Here is a 7,319-nt window from a genome sequence, read left to right on the forward strand (position 1 = left end):
CGCTTTTTCTCTCTTATTTTTCTTAATATTCATCTTTCTTTTTTAATGCATTGATTCTATTAAAATTAGCTATATTGTTGAATTAACCTAAATAATTAGTCAACTGTAATACATTAATTCTAACAAAAAAAAAAATGTTCAATTCAACTGTACAAGTTTTTCTTTTACTAAATCTTTAACTTTGTAAAATTGTACCCCAAATTTAGACTAGTGTAACCTTCCAAGGGGTACTTTATTTACTTTGTCTTGAGTGAAAACTATTCTCTCGATCTATATGGGTATTTTCAACCCATGCTTTTTAGAAAAATTCTTGAAAAATTGGGGAAAATGGCCTATTGAAAGTTTGATTTTGTATTTTTATCTATTTTTGAAAAACAAGTTTTTTTTCACTCTCTTGATGGAAGTGATGTATACATGGTAAATATTGGTTGTATAATTACTTATGTACCTTATTAAATTTCCACTTTTAATTTCAACCACCAACCTACCAAATTAATTCACATTCTTCATCTAAATTTATTCACAACAAATCAATTTATCCAAAAATCATTAACAAAAAAATATTCACACAAAAATTTCCAATTACTCTTATGCTCCTTATTAAATTCCCACATTCAATTTCAACAACCAATCTATCAAATTAGTTCATAAAAAATTCTCCACCAAAATTTATTCACAAAAAAATAATTTATCCAAAAATCATTAACAAAAAATTTTCACACAAAAAATTTTCAACTACCAAATTTGATTTGTTTACAAAATTCTCTTCACCAAATTATTTTCAGAATGAAATTTGTCAAGTCCAAAACTTGTATTTCATGAAGTTGTAATTTTATACACTCCATAAGAAGGTATGGATTCAATAGTGCAATAATTTTTGGAAAAATTGACAAAAATAAATTACCTTTCTGAAGTTTGATTTATGCTTGCTTTGTTAATTGTTTCTTTTCTTTTTATAATGCCCTACATTTGATATTTATAAATTAAAAAAATGAAGAAAATAGCAAATTCAGTGTTGCACTCGGTCGGGTGGATGACTGGGCCAATTTTTTCCTTTTTAGTTTCTTTTTTTATTTTGCTTTTTTTTTTATACACTACATTAATAAATTTTTGTTATAAATTGTTGGAAAATGTCTCGTGTTTGAATTTGTTTCGGTGGTGTTTGGAATGAAAGGGAAAAGGATTACAATGGAGGAGAGTTGCGGGGGTATGACATTGAGGTCGGCACGACCTATAATGAATTCCTAACCGAAGTTTATAGGATAAGTGGTATAATGTCAGATGAGTATAATCTTTTTATAAGATGTATACCTCAATTGAAATCCAAAGCCCCTGCATTTGTAATTCGGAATTATGAAGATCCACACACATTTCTCACATGGGAAGAGGTCTCAGTAATACCTCTTTACGTATCCACGCTTCCAAAGTGTTCAAGTAATCAAGGATTTCATCCAAAAAAATTCATATATATGATCAACCGAAGAAATCCCTTCAATATCTAGGCCAGTACATTGCAAGATGGAGTCGAATAGTCCATTTTCCCCCACATATTTTAACCCATCACTTACTTCGTCGCCCAGTAATTTAGCGACTCATAACTTAGGAGATGATGTAGACCAAGATCAATATTTCAATGATTGGTCTTGGAGAGAGAAGGATAATGGAGAGGACCCAAGATTAATACCCACCATACACCTCATGCAGAAGAACGAGCAATCGAAGACTATGGAGGCTCGTCACATGCAACGGGCCATGACTTGTCACATCCATCTAGTAGCACAATCGTCATGTCAGGTCAGTCTTATTCTTCTGAAGATGTGCAAGTTGGTGATATATTTATATCTAAGAAGGGATTTAAAGATGCGGTTATCTATGTTAGCAATTAGAGGTAACTTTCAGTTTAGGGTGGAGAAGTCGAACACAACATTATACAAAATTATATGCTTAGTTGAAGAATGGAAATGGAGACTTCAAGCCGTTAAATTGAAAAATTGTGAAATATTTAAGATCTCTAAGTATGACATTGTCCACACATGTAGAAATGAAATATTGACTAACGATCATAGACAAGCTTCTAGTTGGATTCTTGGACATTTAATTTCGTCGAAGTTTGAAGATTTTAGTTATTCATATAGACCGAAAGACATTGTGAAGGATATAAAACAAGAGAATGGTGTGAGTATAAGTTACGACAAGGCATGGAGGGCAAGAGAATAAGCGTAAATGCTTGTTTGGAGGTCATCAAAAGAATCCTACAAGAAGTTACCTAAATTTAGTGAAACCTTACAAATTGAAAATCCTGGTTAAGCATATAAATATGATCTACAGGAAGATAAATATTTCAAGCACGTTTTCATGGTTCTTGGTGCTTCCATTAAGGGGTTTCTGCATTCGCCTTGTTTTAATTGTAGATGGAACACATTTAAGGGGTAAGTATAGTGGTAAACTTACTTGTAACTGGGGTCGATGGTTCGCTTCCATGGGGGGTTTCTGAACTGCATTCACCCTGTTTTATCTTTCAATCCTTGTTTAAACCGTTTGATTGTATTTTTAAAAATTTTCTTGCTCCAGTCCTCATTACAAAATCTATTCCAATCATCTATGATCGCTAAATTTTCAAAATCCATTTGTTTTTTCCTCCCTCTACCCATCATAGCAAACTCAATAAAATAAAACAATGCAATTTTCACTACATCAACATCGTTTTCAAACTCAAGTATTGGAAAAATATATTCCAACTCATATGTCTTCATATCCTCATTGTCATTTAGATACTTAGCTCTGAGTCTAACAAAAGAATTTTCTCCCCTCACAGTTCTGGTTTGATGTTTTAGTCCTATAATAAGGTCAAACTCTATTTGGCTAAATGATACCTTATTCTCCATAAGATTAAAACTAATAACATCTCTCCTAGATTTCTCTACCTCTCAAAGAAAAATATAATGAATTAGTGGTCCTTGAAGATGATGTTTGTGTCAAGGAGAGGATCAAAACATGTTTGTCTAAACATGACTAATTGTGCGGGAGTTACTTTTTTTTCAATTTTAGGATAGCCTTTCCTATATGGGAACAACATAAAAGGGTGGTAGAAAAATTATCATTAGGATGTACCTTCATTTCCAGTTCCATTATAACATGCATTTTTCATCAAATAGATAATTTAGAAGACAATACAACACAACAATGCGTCAGAATATTTAAAAATACAAAATAAGATAAAAAAAAAAAAAAAATATAAGCTATTGGTTTTTGGTCTGGCCCAATACCTGGTCGGGCCCAGGACCGGGCCAAAAACCAGTAGCTAGGTTTGAAGATTGCTCGGTCCGATCCCTTTCCAGTCCTGAGCCGCCAGTTCGAACCTTATAGGTACTGGTTTTTGGCCCGGGCCCAGGACCAGACAAAAAACAAGTAGTGGTCCCACTTGCCTCTTCACCCCCTTATCGTCCGATCTCGCCCGTTTCCCAAGTCGCTCGACCCCATATCCGGTTGGTCCTGAGACCGGGCCAAAAAGGAACATCCCATCCCCTTCTCGCCTAGTCCCACCCTGTTTCCCAAGTTGCCCGACCTCATACTCAATTGGTCCTGAGATCAGGCCAAAAATCGTCCACTCCTCTTCTCGCCCGGTCCCCTCCCCTTCTTGCCCACACTTGCTCAATCCACTCCCCTTCTCGCCCGGTCCTGACCCATCTCGCCCGACCTGTCCCCCTTCCCGATCAAGCCCACTTTCCCCTTCCCAGCCCCCTTCCCGGTTCCAATTTCCCATAATATGTCCCGCTCGATGAAGATCTAAAGAAGTTCAACCAGACTTTATCTAATTGGAGATGCTTAGAATTCGAAAATTAGAGTTTAAAAGCAAAAAATGGTTTCTAATGTACAAATCAACTCATATACTATCTATAGGTCATAAAATCATTCTAAAATGCAATTTTTTTTTATAAAAAAATTCTAAAAAATTACGAAACCCCATGAAAACCCATAAAATCAAGAATGCCAAAAAATCCAAAACCAAAACCCTCCTAAAATGCGCATAAATACTTGCTTGATGAAGATGAACTGATAAACTTGAAGATGATGAACCGAAATATTGAAGAAAAACTGAAAGAATGTGAGGAGTTGTGAGGAGTTTTGAAAGGAATTTGAAGGGTTGCAAGAAAATGGTCATGGAGGGAGAGATTGGAGTTTTGAATACTTTTCCTAAAAAATGGGTATAATGGTCTTTTCCTACCTATAAGGGGTCAAAAATACATTCTTTTTAAAATGTGTCATTTTTTCTAAAGAAAAACTTCCAATAGGCCATTTTCTCCAATTTTCCAAAATTCTGGGGTGGAAGGAAAGTGCATCTTGTTGATATAGGTATTAGCTATCAATTCTTTTAAACTTTTCTTAACCAAGATTTAAAATCTAGATTTATCACCTAATGGTCCCAACATTCTTCTATGATCTAGTCACACAATTTATGTGTCTTAAACTATTTCGTAAAGTAAAGATTATCCTCACAAACTAACACGAGTATTACTTCAAGACAATTAATTTTTGATTTCTTATGATTGAATCAGCACAAAAAGAAAGTGCACCTTGTTGGTTTATATAGTAGTTTTTAATTTTTTTTTTTTAGTCATTCTTAACCATATTTTCGTATCTACCAAATTTCTTTCATTTAAATGTGATCTCAATTATTCATGTATACTCCTCTACCCAAGAATTACAATATGCATTTCAATATTATCCTTGAACTTAAGAAGTGTAGCAATTTCTAACCTCCAATTAGTTTTATTTGGAAAGTCTGTTAAAGAAGTGTTTGTAAATGCTTTCAATGGACTAATAAAAAATATGAATGATACATAATTGATAATTTTTTTAGAAGGCTTTAGAGCTATATTTTACTAAACATTGAGAGTTTTAGTAAAGTCATTCACTAGTTAATTTATGTATTGGTCAAATTGAAAATGGTTGATTTTATTGAAATTAATGAGTTTATGGATGTTTTTAGTTTTTACCTTACTTTTTTGTGCTAAAATGAGTGAAAATTGAATCAATGGTAAAAGTAACATTTAACTAAAAGGGGTTTCTACACATATAGTCTTAATTATAATCTAATATTACACTTATATCTTGATTTTTTCATTTTTTTCATAAATGTCATAGTAAATTTCATATTTTCAAGAAAATAAGCGGTCTTTTACTCTTTAACCCTCCAAACATTAAAAAATAAAAAAAAAATGAAAAAGTGGAAAAACTTTTCATATCCTATCCAACTCCATTAATGATTTATTTTTAATAATTTTATTTCTCTCTCATGCAAAATGAAAATTTTTTTCATATCCCATCCAATTCTATTAATGATTTCTTTTTAATAATTTCATTTCTCTCTTATCCAACCCACATTTCATCTTTTTATATCCAACCCACACTCTATCTTCTTCCATTTCTCTCTCAAAACTCTTTCTCTCATCTTTTCGTCGCTGTCTTTCTCTCTCCGTACACCTTGCCACTATCGCCACCTCCCTCCGTCGGTCCACCTTGCCATCGTTGTCATCTCCCTTCGTCCGTCCACCTTACCACTGTCATCTCTCACCATCGATGACGGCCTAGACAAGCAAATTCGACATGGGGTTATTTTTCCGACGTGGGGCGAACATATCCAACATAGGATGAACCATTTATGTAGAGTTCTGGATGATGACAGTCGACGGTGATATATAGGATGATTTTTTTATATATATATATATATTATATGATATATACTGTCACATGTGGTTTCTTTTTTATATATACTGTTGTATAGTGATTTTTCGTTTTTAATATATAAGGTGGTTTATTTTATATGTACTGTGATACATATATATATTCTTTTTTTGATATATAAGGTGATTTTTCGATATATACTGTGATATATATCTTCGATTTTTTATTGAGACTTTCTTTATTATGATATATACACTAATATATATTGAACATTAAATTCATTTGTGATTTATATATATTCGATTCCAATCTTACTAGTATATTTCATATATTGTTTACAATATTTGCAAACATCTAAGACAAATGTTCTAATGTATATTTAAAAATAACCATGAATCTAAACTATGGTATATATAAAAAAAATCATTTTACTAGTATATTTAAAAATACATTGGTATATTAAAAAATGTTTTACCATTTTACTAGTATATTTCATATATTAGTTTAAATATTTGCAAACATCTAAAATGATATTCGAAGATATAGAGACATACATATCAAAGCAACAAAATATCGATACCTAATTAGAAGTGCATATATATCATAATACTTGGGATATATACATCAAATAAACATAAAATATGTTGACATTCATATCAAAAAGTATTTGAGTTCTAAGGTATATTTAAAAATAACCATAAATATTTGAGTAGATATAAAATATATTTACCCATATATTTCATAAATTTTTTAGAATGTTTCCAAATAAACAATGGAATATATTACATGTACAAGTGAACAAAGACGAATCAATCACATAATATAAAAGATCAACATAGAAAACGAAATGGTGATTTGTGCCAAGAATTGATTCACAAAATGTTATGAGGTATGTTTTAAATGACCATGAATCCGGAAAAAAAAACAATACGTGAAACCAATGAAAATAGAAAATAAAATATCATTAAATGCATTTTCTTTCTCCAATTAAATTAAATAAAGGAAAAAATTTTAAATTTTCTCTCTCCATTTGAAAATGTTAAAAAATCATATTAAATAGACGTCCTATTTACGGATGAAAATTGATTTTTTTCCTTAATAAAAGTATACTAAATTAGCATAATTGTGTATTTATTGAAACTATTACAAAGGGATGTTTTCAAAAATAAGAAAATAAAGCAAAATATTTATAAGTAATAGCAAAATATCTTAGTCCATCAATGATAGAGCACGATAGAATACTACTGTTTGTGTTTATCTGCTTCATGATAGACATAAATGGTAGTCTATCGCGTTCTATCACAAATAGACTAAGACATTTTACTATTAATTATAAATATTTTCAGCAGTTTTGTCTTTTAAAATAATTTCTCTTAACAACAAGATTAGTAATTTGTTAAATATATTTAATTAATTGAGATAACTTAGTATTAAAAATTTTAACTTTTTATAATTATTTATTCAATTACAATTATACATATATTAGGATAAACAAATTTAGATCTATTTTTTGAAAATTGAATTAAATAATGCATCATAATTAAATATAAAAATATTATTTTATTATTACAAAAATTAGTATTGATACCTATACAATCCAAAGACAAAACTTGAACAACATCCTTTATCCTCAA

Source organism: Benincasa hispida, chromosome 1 (assembly GCF_027475165.1).
Source record: "Benincasa hispida cultivar pf3 chromosome 1, pf3_genome.v1.1, whole genome shotgun sequence".
Lineage (NCBI taxonomy): Eukaryota > Viridiplantae > Streptophyta > Magnoliopsida > Cucurbitales > Cucurbitaceae > Benincasa > Benincasa hispida.